This window comes from Schistocerca gregaria, chromosome 3 (genome assembly GCF_023897955.1).
Source record: "Schistocerca gregaria isolate iqSchGreg1 chromosome 3, iqSchGreg1.2, whole genome shotgun sequence".
Classification (NCBI taxonomy): domain Eukaryota; kingdom Metazoa; phylum Arthropoda; class Insecta; order Orthoptera; family Acrididae; genus Schistocerca; species Schistocerca gregaria.
The window spans coordinates 834,716,911-834,735,530 of record NC_064922.1 but is presented as its reverse complement, the minus strand read 5'-3'; positions in this window follow the sequence as shown (position 1 = coordinate 834,735,530).

The window sequence follows — 18,620 nt, the reverse complement described above, 5'->3', positions numbered from 1 at the left end:
GAGTCTTAAATTAATGATTTTTCGTCCTCCAATTCGGATACCACCAGTAACACCATGGAGTCTTTCTTATAACATACTCTCCATAGGTGTTAAACACAAAAAATGGTTCAAATGGCTCTGAACACTATGGGACTGAACTTCTGAGGTCATCAGTCCCCTACAACTTAGAACTAGTTAAACCTAACTAACCTAAGGACGTCACACACATCCATGCCCGAGGCAGGATTCGAACCTGCGACCGTAGCGGTCGCCCGGTTCCAGACTGTAGCGCCTAGAACCTCTCGGCCACTCCGGTCGGCAGGTGTTAAACATAACCAGCGATGGAACGCACCCCTGTCTAAATCCTTCACATGGTTCAAAAGGACTTGAATTAATTTTATCCAGTCTGATTACTGCCTTACGATCAAACTAGAGGTACCTTACAAGGGTAATAACATGATCAGAAACGTCCAGGAATGAAATAGGAAAGCCAAAATTCAACTACTGAAGAATAAAAAGAAACACATGTAGTCTAAAGGAAAGCTTAATTAAATTCGCAAAAGACGGTATATGATCTACATTACTTGTATAACTGCTGCTACAGAAACGAGGCCTGACAACGAAAAAGGCAATTCTCGTATAATTTGCGGTACTTGCTGATCTAAGAGTCCCACATATAAGAGATTATCCCGTTCACAGTAATATAGAAAATATTTTGTATGTCTTATTGACAAAAAATAAAGGAAGAGCACTGAGTAGATAATGGCTCCCAATTTGCATGCTTTAGTTCTGCATTCGCTTCATAGCCAGTCGTCTGCCAAAGATGCCGGGTGTTGCAGCAAAGATTGCAGCCAGGGGAAGTATTCGCTGTAAAGTACAGCGCACACACACAAGCTGAGTAATGTGTGACGTGAGTGCCAACCTCTTAGACAGCCTCCGACGCGAAGGTGTTGGAAGAAGAAGAGCGGGGGAACGCTCTTTCTGGGCTTTTCGGACACTTGTTCGTGCGATGTCATTCAGTTGAACTGGTCGTGGGGAAAGCACATAACGCGACCTCTTAGACAGCCTCCGACGCGAAGGTGTTGGAAGAAGAAGAGCGGGGGAACGCTCTTTCTGGGCTTTTCGGACACTTGTTCGTGCGATGTCATTCATTTGAACTGGTCGTGGGGAAAGCACATAACGCGATGGTTTGGTGAGATGGCGGCAGTGCAGGTTAGATGGTGCTATAGACGGGTTTTAAGTCTAACTTTCCAATTTTTACATTTAGGAGTTCCTCTCCACTACATGTTATTGGTGTTAATTTATCTTTACAAAGTAAATGATTGCAGAACATGGTGTTCTGCCGAATGAACAGTTAAATTTGCAGCCATCAAATTCTTGATCAGTGCTACACAGGCTGTGTAAATTTGCGCCACGTGTTCAATACTGAAGTTCTTACCTAGTTATTTTATATGAATTCATGTGATATTTGTCTCGAGTGCATTGGTACTGAATTCCAATTTCGCACTAGTGGTATGTTTGTATAATTTTTTCACGCCTGACCTAAACATTATAGAGACGAAGAGAGCTCTCAAAAGCAGACTTTTTCCCATGATTTTTAGGCAGCGTTTCAATCAGTCTTTAACTGGGTGACTTCATGGGCATATCCTGGTGTCGCTTCCGGAAGAGGGGCGGCAGGTGTGGCGGAGCGGTAATAGGTAGTTCAATGCGGAACCACTCTGCTGTTACGGTCGCAGGTTCGACTCCTGCCTCGGGCGAGGATGTGTGTGGTGTTCTTAGGTTAGTTAGGTTTAAGTAGTTCTAAGTCTAGGAGACTGATGACCTCAGATGTTAAGGCCCATAGTGCTTAGAGCCATTTGAATTTGAACTGGAAGAGGAGGGTGTCTCATATTGTTCATGATTTTCAAGATGTTTCGCTGTCGACACGTCTGTTGAGTGGTAGGGGGGAGGGGGATGGAGGGTGCAAGAGCGATCAAAGACACCACCTACACCTCCTCAATTTTTTGCTGTTTGTAGTTTACTTTTTATGTAGATTCTCCAGGCTCCTGCCCCTTCCTCACCCCATCCCCCTTCGCGCAAATAAAACGTTCCATAGCTGAATAGAGTTTTTCTGATGTTAATAAAGATTATCAAAATACGTTGTTACTTTAGTATAAGTAACTCACAAAACAAAGTCAAGCCGTCTCTTTTCACTCTTTGAGACTCTCGTAATAAATACATCAACATCAATACCGATATCACAGTGAATATGGAATGAAGGAAGACCAGTGGGTCATTCTTTGCCCGTGGTTATTCTAAGCCAAGTGCTCAACACGATGAATGATTGAGAACACACTAAACCACTAAGTGGTAGCTGGCTGAGCATTTTTAGAACCGTGCCACTGTAAGGATTGAGTTCAGTGACTGACATCTGGTGACTTCATACACTGAGAAATGTCAAGACTAGCCTTGAGACAACGCTTCCATCAATCCAGCCATCTATAGCTTGATTTCTAGCTCTACAAAACAGACAAAAGTACCCAGAAACTAGTTATGTACCTCTACTGTTTCTTTCACGTTCACAAAATCTTCTTCATTTTAAGTTGTACTCGGCAGGAAAATGATTAAACTCGAGAGATTCAGCACATCTAGGGAGAGTGTCTCGTTCAGATCAGATATGACATTTTCTGACAGTGGACTGAACAGTCAGGTGTTTATTTTGCTACAGCTGTCGAGAACCCAAACGTGGTGTTTTCATTCACGCATCCTATTGCTCAGCAATTTCTTGAGCTTGGAAGACCAATTGCAGGGAAACAGAATCCATAACTGTTACTACTGCTCTAGGACGTTTATGATGTTCTTCATATCGTCCATCGCTCTTTTAAAGTCTATAGTTTTAACTGTTGAAAATGGCTGAGCAGCACACTTATCCCTATAGCATGAATGAAAGAGAAACATGACAAACTGAAGACAGTAGTTTATTGATAGTCGCTCGGCTGTCATCGGTACCCCTTTCTTATAGTGTTATCGCTTTGGCCGGCCGCGAGTTGATTGTTCACAGCGGGTTCGACTGTTTAAGCAGGAAGCCTCACGGTGTTGTTGGTCGGTTGCGGTAACAACGGGGTCGGGAGGTTGCCCCTTACCTGGTGCGCTTCCTCATTGTGCAGTGCTGACGCCGGAGACGGCGGAAAGGTTTAGGGCTCCGACTCGAGGAGTGGTGTTTTGCCTTTTATCGCTACGCAGTGCAAGTTAAGAAGAAGAGCTTGCAAAAGCGTCTCCTGGCATTAATAGTCCGCCTGGGCATGTAGTGTGTATCCGATTTAAACAGGTGTTTATTACACTACTGGCCATTAAAACTGCTACACCAAGAAGAAATGCAGATGATACACGGGTATTCATTGGACAAATATACTATACTAGAACTGACATGTGATTGCATTTTCACGCAGTTTGGGTGTATAGATCCAGAGAAATCAGTAGCCAGAATAACCACCTCTGGCCGTAATAACGGCCTAACTACGCCTGGGCATTGAGTCAAACAGAGCTCGGATGGCGTGTACAGGTACAGCTGCCTATGCAGGTTCAACACGATACCACAGTTCATCGAGAGTAGTGACTGGCGTATTGTGACGAGCCAGTTGCTCTGCCACCATTGACCAGACCTTTTCAATTAGTGAGAGACCTCGAGAATGTGCTGGCCAGGGCAGCAGTCGAACATTTTCTGTATATTTAAAGGACAGCACAGAACCTGCAAAATGCGGTCGTGCATTATCCTGCTGAAATGTAGGGTTTCACAGGGATCGAATGGAGGGTAGATCCACGGGTCGTAACACATCTGAAATGTAACGTCCACTGCTCAAAGCGCCTTCAATGCGAACAAGAGGTGACCGACACGTGTAACCAATGCACCCCATACCATCACGCCGGGTGATACGCCAGTATGGCGATGACGAATACACGCTTCAGATGTGCGTTCACCGCGATGTCGCCAAACACAGATGCGACCATCATGATGCTGTAAACAGAATCTGGATTCATCGGAGAAAATGACGTTTTGCCATTCGTGCACCCAGGTTCGTCGTTGAGTACACCATCGCAGGCGATCCTGTCTGTGATGCAGCGTCAAGTGTAACCGCAGCCATGGTCTCCATGCTGCTCCAAATGTCGTCGAACTGTTAGTGCAGATGGTTGTTATCTTGCAAACGTCACCATTTGTTGGCTCAGGGATCGAGACTTGGCTGCACGATCCGTTACAGCCATGCGGATAAGATGCCTGTCATCTCGACTGTTAGGCCGTTGGGATCGAGCACGGCGTTCCGTATTCCCCTCCTGAACCCATCGACTCCATATTCTGCTAACAGTCGCTGGATGTCGACCAACGCGATCAGCAATGTCGCGATACGATAAACCGCAGTCGCGAGAGGCTACAATCCGACCTTTATCAAAGTCGGAAACGTGATGGTACGCATTTCTCCTCCTTACACGAGGCATGACATTAACGTTTCACCAGGCAACACCGGTCAACTGCTGTTTGTGTATGAGAAATAGGTTGGAAACTTTCCTCAAGTCAGCACATTGTAGGTGTCGCCACCGGTGCCAACCTTATGTGAATGCTCTGAAAAGCTTATCATTTCCTTATCACAGCATCTTCCTCCTCTCAGTTAAATTTCGCCGCCGTAGCTCGTCATCTTCGTGGTGTAATAATTAATGGCCAGTAGTGTGTATTTGTTAGTGGTCAACAAATGTTGTCTTCAGTGACGAGTCTGATATATCAAAGTTACGCCACACGTGATATGGTAACGGCGCTTGGGAGTTCCAGCTTAAGTTTCCTACAACTTGATGGCCGATCTACAGCTCTACGTAAGAAAACCCGGTGAGCTCCTCATTATTGAGTGATGGTATTTTTAAAATCGTTGTAATATTTGTCATTAAGTACCAAAATTTGTACCTTAATTAACAAGTAACGAAATACTATGCTGTAAAACTACATCAGAATCCATGAAAGTGTAGTTCCGGTGGACTCTTTCTGGTTGAAGGCAATACTCAGCTGTTGTTATTACGTTTCAAGGAGCAATCTTATTTAAGCGTGTCTTGCAGTGTTTAAATGAATTCTTAAGGGTTGAGTTAAAAAACAATTGACTGTCCTTCTTGTTTCAGTGTTACGTTTTATTCTTTTATCTAATTTAATTGTGCAATTGCAAGTGTGCTGTTGTAGTTGATTTATGCTTCAGTTAGGCGGAGCGCAGTGTACTTCCTCCGTTACGGTGGGATGTGGCACCGGGGCTTGACGATTTGGCCGTTGCCAGTGGAACTGCGTTGCATTAGAACGGGCTCGACGTTCCTGACCTTCTGCCTCGATCTCGTTCTTGAGTACTGCTGTTCTCTTTGTCCCTAGCTCCGTCAGGTCGTTAAGATTTCTAGCTCGTTCGTCCGCCGCCTTGGCGGATGTACCTTTCGCTCGAAATACGAAGTCCAACTTGTAAAATTGGGTCGCTCTGTAATTAGTGCGCGATCAGATTGCTGGAGAATCCGCCTTATTAATTCTGTATTCCCTTATTAGCCATTTTGATCATACTTGTACTTTGTATGCTGATTGTGAAGATTAATTCTTACAAAGGAGGGTTCCATGTGCGTTTGTTCTCAGGGAATGTTTAGATGGCGAGGCTCTGTTTGTATTAATTGTTTGCTTCTTAATTAGTACCTACCCATACTGGCATCAAATGGATTATTCCTTAGTCAGAGGTTAGTGTGCCTCGTGTCTTCATTGCTGAGCGTTCAAGTCGTACAAGTTATCGTATTGTTACTTGTGCGCATTATGTTATGCCTTAATGTTACACGTTGGTATGAATCTATATAGCAAAAGAGAAATTGTTGTACAGGATATCCTCGCGGGTTCAAAGTTTGGCAAGTTTTGATTCAATTAAGTATTTACATCAACAGAAATTTTCTTAACATTTAGCATTTGTTATACAGATTTCAACAGGTGTTTAAGAACAGTTTTTATCGTGCTTATTAAATTGATCGATTTTATTTTATTTAAACTGTGCAAGTCAGTAACCATTATTTTAACACAAGCTATGTATGTTTGGCCCTGCTGCATCGTGTCGTATTATTGGACGCAAATGGCACATACATCACCTAAGAAGGCGACCAACAAAATGAATTCAAGGCTGCATCAAGCATGTTGAAGACAATGAGTTTTGAAGTCCATTGTACTGTTGTGCCACGATGGGGCACGGTCAAATGGAGGGTGCTCCAGGGATCAGTGTTGGGGACACTCTTGTTCCCTGTTGTTCCTTATTGTTCCTTATTCATATGAATGATACGCCCTCTCGTATTAAAGGTAACTCCCAAATATTTCTGTTTACTGATGACACTAGCTTGATAGTAGGGGATTGTGTGTGCAACATTGGCTCTGTTTGAAATAGTACAGTTCATGACATATGTTCATGGCTTGCAGAAAATAGATTAACGCTAAATCAAAGTAAGACTCAGTTTTTACAGTTTCTAATACGCAAGAGAATTACCTATATGAATATCACGAGCTCAGATAGGAAACGAGGCAAAGAAGGCAAAGCAGAAAGGTGGAAGGAGTATATTGGGTCTATACAAGGGCGATGTACTTAAGGGCAATATTATGGAAAGGAAGTGGACGTGGAGGAATATGAAATGGGAGATATGATACTGCGTGAAGAATTTGACAAAGCACTGAAATACCTATGTCGAAACAAGACCTCAGGGTAGACACCATTCTATTACAATTACCGACAGCATTGGGAGAGCCAGCCATGACAAAAACCTTACCACCCGGTGAGCAAGGTGTATGAGATAGTTAAAAAACCCTCAGACTTCAAGGAGAATATAATAATGCCAATCCCAAAGAAAGCAGGTGCTGACAGGTGTGAAAATGACCGAACTGTCAATTTAATAAGCCACCGCTGCAAAGTACTAACACTAACACCATCTCATTCCTAGTCAAGCAATAAATTCAGCTCTCCTCGATACTACCACTAGGTGGACGAATAACTCACCTACCTACAAGTAAAGTTATACACGTCTACTTAATTAGAATTATCCAGCTTTAAACGCCCCCTTAGAAAAATTATACAAGACTGTGCTTAAACTGACACTCAATATTTTTAGCGCAACGCAATCTGACTTTCAGTAATCGCTACAAAGAATGGCCCTGACTAACATTAACCTATACAGTTCACAAATCACTTACCTCACAAAAATCTTCGTTACTCAAGCTACTGCAATACAGCGAGCGCCACTACTGCCAGCTAAATAAAAGATTCAAACTACGGAAGGCACTAACTACTGATAAGCAGAGTCAGCAAATGAAAGATTTTAATAGAGAACAAACAATGTATTTACCTTAATAGTCATTATATATATATATATATATATATATATATATATATATATATATATATATCAGTTCATGACATCAATTCTTACAAATTTCAAAACTCCGCCATCTCTCTCCCCACGTCCACTACTGCTGGGGGGTCACCTCCAACTGCGCAACGCTACGCGCTGTTAGCATCCAGCTGCCGCTGCCCAACACTACAATGGCAGACAACAATGCAAACCAGCCACAGACTGCACACGGCACAGACAGTGATTTTTCATACAGAGCGCTACGTGGCGTTACCAATAAGAAAACCTAAACAGCCTACTTACAAGCTAATCTGGCTCATTAAGTCGCGCCAAATTTGTCAGACATCATGATAAATAAATACGCAACGTACATGAACACCCTACAAACTTATTAGAACACGTTCAAGTATCTATGCGGTGGTGTATGACACTGCATGACCTCCTAGGATATAACATCTTATCAGGATACATTTACTGTACCTAAGGGGGACAATGATTGTTCGTGTGCGAGAAATACTATAGGTCACACGTGTCCTCTGAGACGTGTTAAAGAGCAGTCACTTCAAGGCAAATATCTAAAGCTGATAAGCTGAGGCAGCCAGATAATTTCAAAGATCTCCTGGCTAAAATGAAATCGTCACACGACATGGGCTCGCACGGTTCTTCTCAGGAACCTCCTGTTATAAACTTTGGACCAGTCATCAAAATATGTCAAATCAACATTGAAGGCATAAGTGAATGAAAATGGCAAGTCTTACGGAACATTTTATCAAAATATAACATCGCTGTTGTTGTTGTTCAGGAATCTCATACTGAAAATGAAGAGTAGATGAATCAGAGAGGAAAAATTCCTGGCTTTGAATTACTAGAAGCAACATACCACCATGCTTACTGATTGGCAACATATGTACGATCGTAAGTCAAGAAGGTAAGTCTAGAAAGCACATCTACGTTGTGTATGTGATGTAATGACATCCACGAAGTTTCAGTAAATATAGGTGAACTGACAGTAATTAATGTATACAAACCACAGCTATTTCTTGACCTCCACAGGTCATCCCGGTATCCCAGCACACCGCCATATACCTCGGAGATTGTAAAAGCCATCATACGTATAAGAGGTATAAGAAAAGTGATATAAATGGTGAAGTAATTGTTAACTTGGCAGAAGACAACAACTTACATTTGGTGTTTGATGCAAAGGAAAAAGGAACGTTCGTATCAGTAGCTTGGAGACAGGAGTGTAATCCTGATCTACGCTTTGTGACAACCAATGAAAATAATTTACGTGTCCAAAGTTCGCGGTTCTTATTACAAGACTTTCCACACAGCCAACAACATCCAATCTTATTTGAAATTGGGACAAATATCCTACTCGTTTCATCCTTTCCACGACCTAGATGAAATTTCAGAAAAGCAAAGCGGGATGTATTTGAACAAAAGTGTTGGCTGAATTCCCCCAAAATCAGAAAAGTATGAGAGACTTGTTGGAGCTATGATAAGTGCAGCAAAGGAGGTAATCCCTAGGGGGCTACCGGAAGTAGTGTATTGCAGGTTGGAATGAAACTACTGAGAAACAGTATGATGAATTTCATAACATCCATACAGCAAGGCGAATTAGGTGGACGGAGACTGTTGAGTCACTCAATTTTTCAAACATCAAGTAGAAAACCATGGTCATTACTAAGGAAGTTGGATGGAAACGAAGTTTACATTTGTCGCAGTCTAGTCAGCTCTGCCGAAATTAATGACGCCCTTGGCCACTTACTGTGCCGGAAAGTGCGTCAGTCTGCAGTCTCCACCAGTACGGTGTAGTTACAGTAATCACACAACTTGCCGTATCCCCATAGATCATATACATTCACAAACAGAATGGCAAGCAAAATATTGATTTGTAGCGTAGGCAAAACACTTTTTAATCAGTTCGACATTTCAAACACGGTCCATATTCTCACTAGAAAACACTTCTTTCGAGCTATTAAGTTTGTTCGAAACTATAAATCAACTAATATTTTACCATTTCTTTATAATTTTACGGCGTCTAATTAGAAACTTTAAAACTAAGAGTAGAAATCACCCATTTTAACTTTCAGTTTTAACCCAGCGGATAGCTTGATCATTTATTTATTTATTTATTTGTGCCTTTATTTTACCTGGCAAGATTAGGGCCTTCAGGCCCTCTCTTACACCTAACCAGGCATACTTAGATTGAACGAGTTACAGTTATCCAATTTTCACTCCATTTTCACTAAACTACGGTCTGCCTTCCGACTTCATTCTCACAAACATATGGAGAACTTATCCCCATAATTTTATGTACATAAATCTGTTCATAGCTCTTCTAAAATAACTTACATTATATAATTAAACTACTTAATATACCCCAAGAACTTAGCTTATGCTCCCACAAGCAATTAAAATTTTAGTTAGGTCTGATGTCCACGCACAAAGATTTGTGCAAACAAGAATTACAAATAAACTACTCTTATTTCACGAGAAACCCATCCAAAATGCTACAAGTATCACGTGTAAAGAACTGCTTGAAATTTCCCCAAAATCTCACGTACAGCAGAATTTAATCTAGCCTTTCGCAAATAACGAAATAAATTAAGTTCTGCCAACCTCCGCTCACCAACAGTTGTGCGGCAGCGTAGTCACTCTCCTTGTACTAAGTTGAGCCTCCATATTTCTTACGTACATCTTAAACTCACCAGGTTTGCCCTTTACAAACAGAAATAGCCTCCAAAATTCTTATAAAAACACATGAAATACATTTACTTACACGCTTACGTTAATACGCATGCCCTTCTCTTTTTACAAGATGCAACTCAGCTGCCGTCACCTCTCACATTTATCTCGCCAGAGACACCACCGTCTGAACCTTCTTTCCTTCTTCACCACTCATCCTTCATTTGCACTTAGAGGTTGGGAGTCTTTGATTTCTCCTCTCTTTAAACACTGTTCCCTGAGAAATAATTTTCAATATTGGTTCCTTTCTACTCCATATCTGTCGTACACATTATTGCTTTGGAAAACATTCAGTTTCATTATCAGCTTCATACAATTCATTAAACTCTTCCATTGCTCTCGTTTCGTCTTTCTTCCCTTAAAAACTTCTTGCTACTTTATATTTGTCCAGTGAATTCGGTGAGGCAGTAATGACTTTCACCGTTATCCACTTCTATATTCTCCCGAACCACTTTTAAATCATCGTTCGTTTCGTCGTCCTCGTAAGCATCAAATACAGTTCTGTTCCTTTGAAGTAACGGTATTACTAGCGGCAACGTTCTCAAAATTAGCCCCAACATATTAAACTTCGTCTCTCTTAAACAAATCATCTCTTATTTCCCCTGAAGCACTACAAACTTTATCACAATTAAATCCATTAACATAATCTACTTTACTTAAAACATCCATTACATGCGTCGATACATTAGACAATTCACCACCAATAACTCTGTCAACCTCCGCCAATATACCATATATATTGTCGCTTCTGCATCGTTGCACATTAGAATTTACAGTACACTCGAATTGCTCCAAACATGGGTCTATCTTTTTCTCAGTTACATTTTCTCTACTCTTAGATTGCTCAGACGCTCTGCATTCTAATATACTGCTTAACACATTACTTTCAGATTCTTCCTTCAACACCCACTGATGATTCATGATTTCTTCAAGAACATTCGGTTCACTTTCATCAATAGAAATAATTGCACAAATTCCTTTCTACGATATATTAAAATCAGAATCTTCAATCGTCGCAACTTCAGCACCTGAAACATCGTCTCCACCTCCTTTTAAAAATAAATCACCCACACCCGCCAATACATGATAAAATTCATTACTAGGTGACGCAATTATTTCTATGCCGCCGTCAACACTCCCAGTGGACGATTTATATGCATCAACTTGATAGGTCATGCACTCAAAAACCCCACACCGACCTACTTCTATGTCTGAAACATGGTCCGGTTCGGTACTCATTCTGAAGTCGCATTTGCTTCGCTTCTCTCCAGTATTTGTTCAGTAAACAAGTCTGAAAGACTTCAAAGATAGTAAATGAAGCTCTCATTTTAATTTGCCCATGAATCTGCGCTACCCTCAAGATGTCTTTTCTCGAATTTAATTTTTGCCTGTTCTGACTTTTCTCTCACAAAATCATCTCTATATGCAGCAAGAAAAGAAACTAAATGGTATTTTTCATCATTTGAAAAACACCTCATTGTATCTGAATTAAACCATGGTACACCTATTATAACGGCAGCCTGTTTGGCTGCCAAAAAAATTAATTCTGTCCTTACGTCTTTAAACTGCTGTTTATGCTGCGCAGCTTCTACAGTTAATACAGATTCAAAATATTCTCTATTCTTGAGCGCCTCTTTCTGACATTCTACTACTCTACCTGAGAAAATGTTAACAGACTTAGTGGCCACTTCCTCAAGTACATTTTCCCTCAGCACACAGTTCTTTACGTACACACTCAGTTCGTAATGTATCTTTTCCACTGTCTCGACTCCGGTGTTGACCAGTCTAGCCTCTTCATAAATTTGACCTGCATCTGCCCTTATAGCCCCTAATTTTGACTCAATCGTCCCTTCAAGATTTGATTTAATGTTCTTCACCTCAGATTTTACCGTTTCGGCTACACTTGTCTCTACTGAACTTATCCGTGATTTTGTTGAACCTATCTCTATACTCAATGTCCCCATTTTAGAGTCGAAATTTTTCACAATTTCCCTTAACCATGCCACTGAATCATCGACGACTATACCTCCTGTCTCTGATTTCAATATCGTATTAACATCACCTATCTCTTTACCCAACATCACCTATCTCTATACCCAATATCCCCATTTTAGAGTCGAAATTTTTCAGAATTTCCCTTAACCATGCCACTGAATCATCGACGACTATACCTCCTGTCTCTGATTTCAATATCGTATTAACATCACCACATTCAGTTTTTCGACTATATGCCCCAATGAGATTATTTAAACAACACATGCTATGTGACTGCTTAATAGGTGGAAGCTCCATCACTGACGATGACGTAGCAAACTCATACATATTAACGCTATCTGCGCAATTACTCTACTGGCCATTAAAATTGCTACACCAAGAAGAAATGCAGATGATAAACGGGTATTCACTGGCAAAATATGTTATACTAGAACTGACATGTGATTACATTTTAACACAATTTGGGAGCATAGATCGTGAGAAATCAGTATCCGGAACAACCACCTCTGGCTCTAATAACGGCCTTGATATCTACATCTACATCTACATCCGTACTCCGCAAGCCACCTGACGGTGTGTGGCGGAGGGTACCCTGAGTACCTCTATCGGTTCTCCCTTCTATTCCAGTCTCGTATTGTACGTGGAAAGAAGGATTGTCGGTATGCTTCTGTGTGGGCTCTAATCTCTCTGATTTTATGCTCATGGTCTCTTCGCGAGATATACGTAGGAGGGAGCAATATACTGCTTGACTCTTCGGTGAAGGTATGTTCTCGAAACTTCAACAAAAGCCCGTACCGAGCTACTGAGCGTCTCTCCTGCAGAGTCTTCCACTGGAGTTTATCTATCATCTCCGTAACGCTTTGGCAATTACTAAATGATCCTGTAACGAAGCGCGCTGCTCTCCGTTGGATCTTCTCTATCTCTTCTATCAACCCTACCTGGTGCGGATCCCACACTGCTGAGCAGTATTCAAGCATTGGGCGAACAAGCGTACTGTAACCTACTTCCTTTGTTGTCGGATTGCATTTCCTTAGGATTCTTCCAATGAATCTCAGTCTGGCATCTGCTTTACCGACGATCAACTTTATATGATCATTCCATTTTAAATCACTCCTAATGCGTACTCCCAGATAATTTATGGAATTAACTGCTTCCAGTTGCTGACCTGCTATTTTGTAGCTAAATGATAAGGGACCTATCTTTCTATGTATTCGCATCACATTACACTTCGCTACATTGAGATTCAATTGCCATTCCGTGCACCATGCGTCAATTCGCTGCAGATCCTCCTGCATTTCAGTACAATTTTTCATTGTTGCAACCTCTCGATACACCACAGCATCATCTGCAAAAAGCCTCAGTGAACTTCCGATGTCATCCACCAGGTCATTTATGTATATTGTGAATAGCAACGGTCCTATGACACTCCCCTGCGGCACACCTGAAATCACTCTTACTTCGGAAGACTTCTCTCCATTGAGAATGACGTGCTGCGTTCTGTTATCTAGGAACTCCTCAATCCAATCACACAATTGATCTGATAGTCCGTATGCTCTTACTTTGTTCATTAAACGACTATGGGGAACTGTGTCAAACGCCTTGCGGAAGTCAAGAAACACGGCATCTACCTGTGAACCCGTGTCTAAGGCCCTCTGAGTCTCGTGGACGAATAGCGCGAGCTGGGTTTCACACGATCGTCTTTTTCGAAACCCATGCTGATTCCTACAGAGTAGATTTCTAGTCTCCAGAAAAGACATTATACTCGAACATAATACGTGTTCCAAAATTCTACAACTGATCGACGTTAGAGATATAGGTCTATAGTTCTGCACATCTGTTCGACGTCCCTTCTTGAGAACGGGGATGACCTGTGCCCTTTTCCAATCCTTTGGAACGCTTCGCTCTTCTAGAGACCTACGGTACACCGCTGCAAGAAGGGGGGCAAGTTCCTTCGCGTACTCTGTGTAAAATCGAACTGGTATCCCATCAGGACCAGCGGCCTTTCCTCTTTTGAGCGATTTTAATTGTTTCTCTATCCCTCTGTCGTCTACTTCGATATCTACCATTTTGTCAACTGTGCGACAATCTAGAGAAGGAAGCACAGTGCAGTCTTCCTCTGTGAAACAGCTTTGGAAGAAGACATTTAGTAATTCGGCCTTTAGTCTGTCATCCTCTGTTTCAGTACCATTTTGGTCACAGAGTGTCTGGACATTTTGTTTTGATCCACCTACCGCTTTGACATAGGACCAAAATTTCTTAGGATTTTCTGCCAAGTCAGTACATAGAACGTTACTTTCGAATTCATTGAAAGCCTCTCGCATAGCCCTCCTCACACTACATTTCGCTTCGCGTAATTTTCGTTTGTCTGCAAGGCTTTGGCTATGTTTATGTTTGCTGTGAAGTTCCCTTTGCTTCCGCAGCAGTTTTCTAACTCGGTTGTTGTACCACGGTGGCTCTTTTCCATCTCTTACGATCTTGCTTGGCACATACTCATCTAACGCATATTGTACCATGGTTTTGAACTTTGTCCACTGATCCTCAACACTATCTGCACTAGAGACAAAACTTTTGTGTTGAGCCGTCAGGTACTCTGTAATCTGCTTTTTGTCACTTTTGCTAAACAGAAAAATCTTCCTACCTTTTTTAATATTTCTATTTACGGCTGAAATCATCGACGTAGTAACCGCTTTATGATCGCTGATTCCCTGTTCTGCATTAACTGATTCAAATAGTTCGGGTCTGTTTGTCACCAGAAGGTCTAATATATTATCGCCACGAGTCGGTTTTCTGTTTAACTGCTCAAGGTAGTTTTCAGATAAAGCACTTAAAAATATTTCACTGGATTCTTTGTCCCTGCCACCCGTTATGAACGTTTGAGTCTCCCAGTCTATATCCGGCAAATTAAAATCTCCACCCAGAACTATAACATGGTGGGGAAATCTACTCGAAATATTTTCCAAATTATTCTTCAGGTGCTGAGCCACAACAGCTGCTGAGCCCGGGGGCTTATAGAGACATCCAATTACCATGTCTGAGCCTGCTTTAACCGTGACCTTCACCCAAATCATTTCACAATTCGAATCTCCGTCAATTTCCTTCGACACTATTGCACTTCTTATCGCTATAAACACGCCTCCCCCTTCACTGTCCAGCCTATCTCTGCGGTATACATTCCAATCAGAGTTTAGGATTTCATTACTGTTTACGTCTGGTTTCAGCCAACTTTCTGTTCCTAGTACTATATGGGCGTTGTGACCGTTTATTAATGAGAGCAGTTCTGGGACCTTTCTATAGACGCTTCTGCAGTTTACTATTAGCACATTAATATTGTTATTCCTTGTTGCATTTTGCCTACTCCTGCCTTGCCGCGTCTCAGGAGGCGTCTTGTCGGGCCTAGGGAGGGAATTCTCTAACCTAAAAAAACCCCATGTGCACTCCACACGTACTCCGCTACCCTCGTAGCCGCTTCCGGCGTGTAGTGCACGCCTGACCTATTCAGGGGGACCCTACATTTCTCCACCCGATAGCGGAGGTCGAGAAATTTGCACCCCAGCTCTCCGCAGAATCGTCTGAGCCTCTGGTTTAAGCCTTCCACTCGGCTCCAAACCAGAGGACCGCGATCGGTTCTCGGAACGATACTACAAATAGTTAGCTCTGATTCCACCCCGCGAGCGAGGCTTTCCACCTTCACCAACTCCGCCAACCGCCTGTACGAACTGAGGATGACCTCTGAACCCAGACGGCAAGAGTCATTGGTGCCGACATGAGCAACAATTTGCAGTCGGGTGCACCCAGTGCTCTCTATCGCCGCCGGTAGGGCCTCCTCCACATCTCGGATGAGACCCCCCGGCAAGCAGACAGAGTGAACACTGGCCTTCTTCCCCGACCTTTCCGCTATTTCCCTAAGGGGCTCCATCACCCGCCTAACGTTGGAGCTCCCAATAACTAATAAACCCCTCCCCCCGTGTGCCTGCTCGGACCTTGCTGAAGGAGCAGCCACATGTCCACTCACAGGCAGAGCGGGCGATGCCACACGGCCAGCCTCCACATTGACCCTCCGCCTCGTGCGCCGCGAACGCCGCTGAACCCGCCATTCCCCTTGGGGAGAGGGTGGCCCAACCGCGCCCGGTACCCGCGAAGATGTCTCGACAGCAGGGACAGTGGGTGAAGCATCTAACACCTGGGGTGCACCATGCGACGCACCAGACTCCCCACTGCCGCTACACTCCGAGGCAGCAGCCTGAAGACGGCTGACCGCGGCCATCAACACGCTCAGCTGTTCGCGAAGAGTGGCCAGCTCCTCCTGCGTCCGTACACAGCAGCCACACATCCTAGCCATCCTAAGAAATCAATTTACTATAGAGTGATACGCATTGAGTCAAACAGAGCTTGAATGGCGTGTACAGGTACACCTGCCCATGCAGCTTCAACACGATACCACAGTTCATCAAGAGTAGTGACTGGCAAATTTTGACGAACCGGTTGCTTGGCCACCATTGACGAGGCGTTTTCAGTTCGTGAGAGATCAGGAGAATGTGCTGGCCAGGGCAGCAGTCGAACATTTCCTGTATCCAGAAAGGCTCGTAAAGGACCTCCAAAATGCGGTCGTGCATTATCCTGCTGAAATGTATGGTATCGCAGGGATCGAATGGAGGGTAGATCCACGGGTCGTAACACATCTGAAATGTAACGTCCACTGTTCAAAGTGCCGTCAATGCGACCAAGAGGTGTCCGAAACGTGCGACCAATGGCACCCCATACCATCACGCCGGGTGATACGCCAGGCGATCTTGTCTGTGATGCTGCATCAAGGGTAACCGCAGCCATTGTGTCTGAGCTGATAGTCCATGCTGCTGCAAACGTCGTCGAACTGTTCGGGCAGATTGTTGTTGTCTTGCAAACGTCCCCAACTGTTGACTCAGGGATCGAGACGTGGCTCCACAATCCGTTACAGTCATGCGGATAAGATGCCTGTCATCTCGACTGCTAGAGATACGAGGCCGTTGGGATCCAGCACGGCGTTCCGTATTACCCTCCTGAACTCACCGATTCCATATTCTGCTAACAGTCATTGGATCTCGACCAACGCGAGCAGCAATGTCGCGGTACGATAAACCACAATCGCGATAGGCTACAATCCGACCTTTATCAAAGTCGGAAACGTGATGGTACGCATTTCTTCTCCTTACACGCGGCATCACAACAACGTTTCACCAGGCAATGCCGGTCAACTGCTGTTTGTGAATGAGAAATCGGTTGGAAACTATCCTCATGTCAGCACGTTGTAGGTGTCGCCACCGGCGCCAAGCTTGTGTGAATGCTCTGAAAAGCTAATCATTTGCATATCACAGCATCTTCTTCCCGTCGGTTAAATTTCGCCATTGCCGCTATGCCACCGTCCAGATTTCCGACGGTGATTGCCGCTGATGACCCGAACTCAGCACGCCTCTGCGTAATCTGCTTCTTCTTCTTTGAAGTTTCAGGACGAACTTCCCCACTCCTATCTTGTGCTACCTGCTCTTATCCATGCAACTGCTGCAAAATCTTATGCTAGGAGTCCCCATTCAATATGCCTATCATGGAATAGATTTGGGACCTCGGTAACAGACCATTGTAACGAGTTAGAATTACAATCGCAGCTCTACAGGGATTAGGCTCATTTCCAGGACGAGAAACCCCAATTGCGACCGCCGGCCGGAGTGGCCATCCTGTTGTAGGCGCTACAGTCTGGAGCCAAGCGACCGCTACGGTCGCAGGTTCGAATCCTGCCTCGGACATTGGTGTGTGTGATGTCCTTAGGTTAGTTAGGTTTAATTAGCTCTAAGTTCTAGGCGACTGATGACCTCAGAAGTTAAGTCGCATAGTGCTCAGAGCCATTATTGAACCAATTGCGACCGTACCAAACGGTTACTGCTGAGTACTTACTCTTCCAAACAGCATCCAATTCGAATAAACAAGTTGCGTCTTTACCTTTGGTTACTCATACTTTAGGTAATTGGGTTATAAAAGGAATAGCCCATGTCAAACGGAGAAGCGGAATGTTTTGCCAGAGCATTCAAGTAGCAGATTGTCAAACTTCGCTCCGCACACGCCAGCGATCAAGCATTGCAACTGTTTCCTGCCTCATATCGTTAGCACCTACGAGATGGACCATCACCGGCGGAATTGCTTCACGGCCGCGGTCATCGGACACTGCTCCACCTGCTCCACCCTCCTTAGCATCTGGCACCGAAGGAAGGCCGCAAGTATCGCTTCGTGCCGCATGCTATTGTCTTTTACAGGGTTTTAGCGGCAGCAGACTGTGGGCGCGAGCGAGATCGTCCATCGACTTAGCCCTTGCATGTATGTTACTTAATGTCCAGGTGGTCTGCAGCGCCGCCATCAAAATCAACTGCTCGTCTATCTAAACGATGATCTCTCAGTCTCTCTTCGTCCAGATTCACGGATCCAACGGACAGTGCGGCTCCAGCAGCGGCGAGAGGGTGTCATCACAACACCGCTGGGCGACCCCATGGTGATGGAGCCTTCGCCTCCTC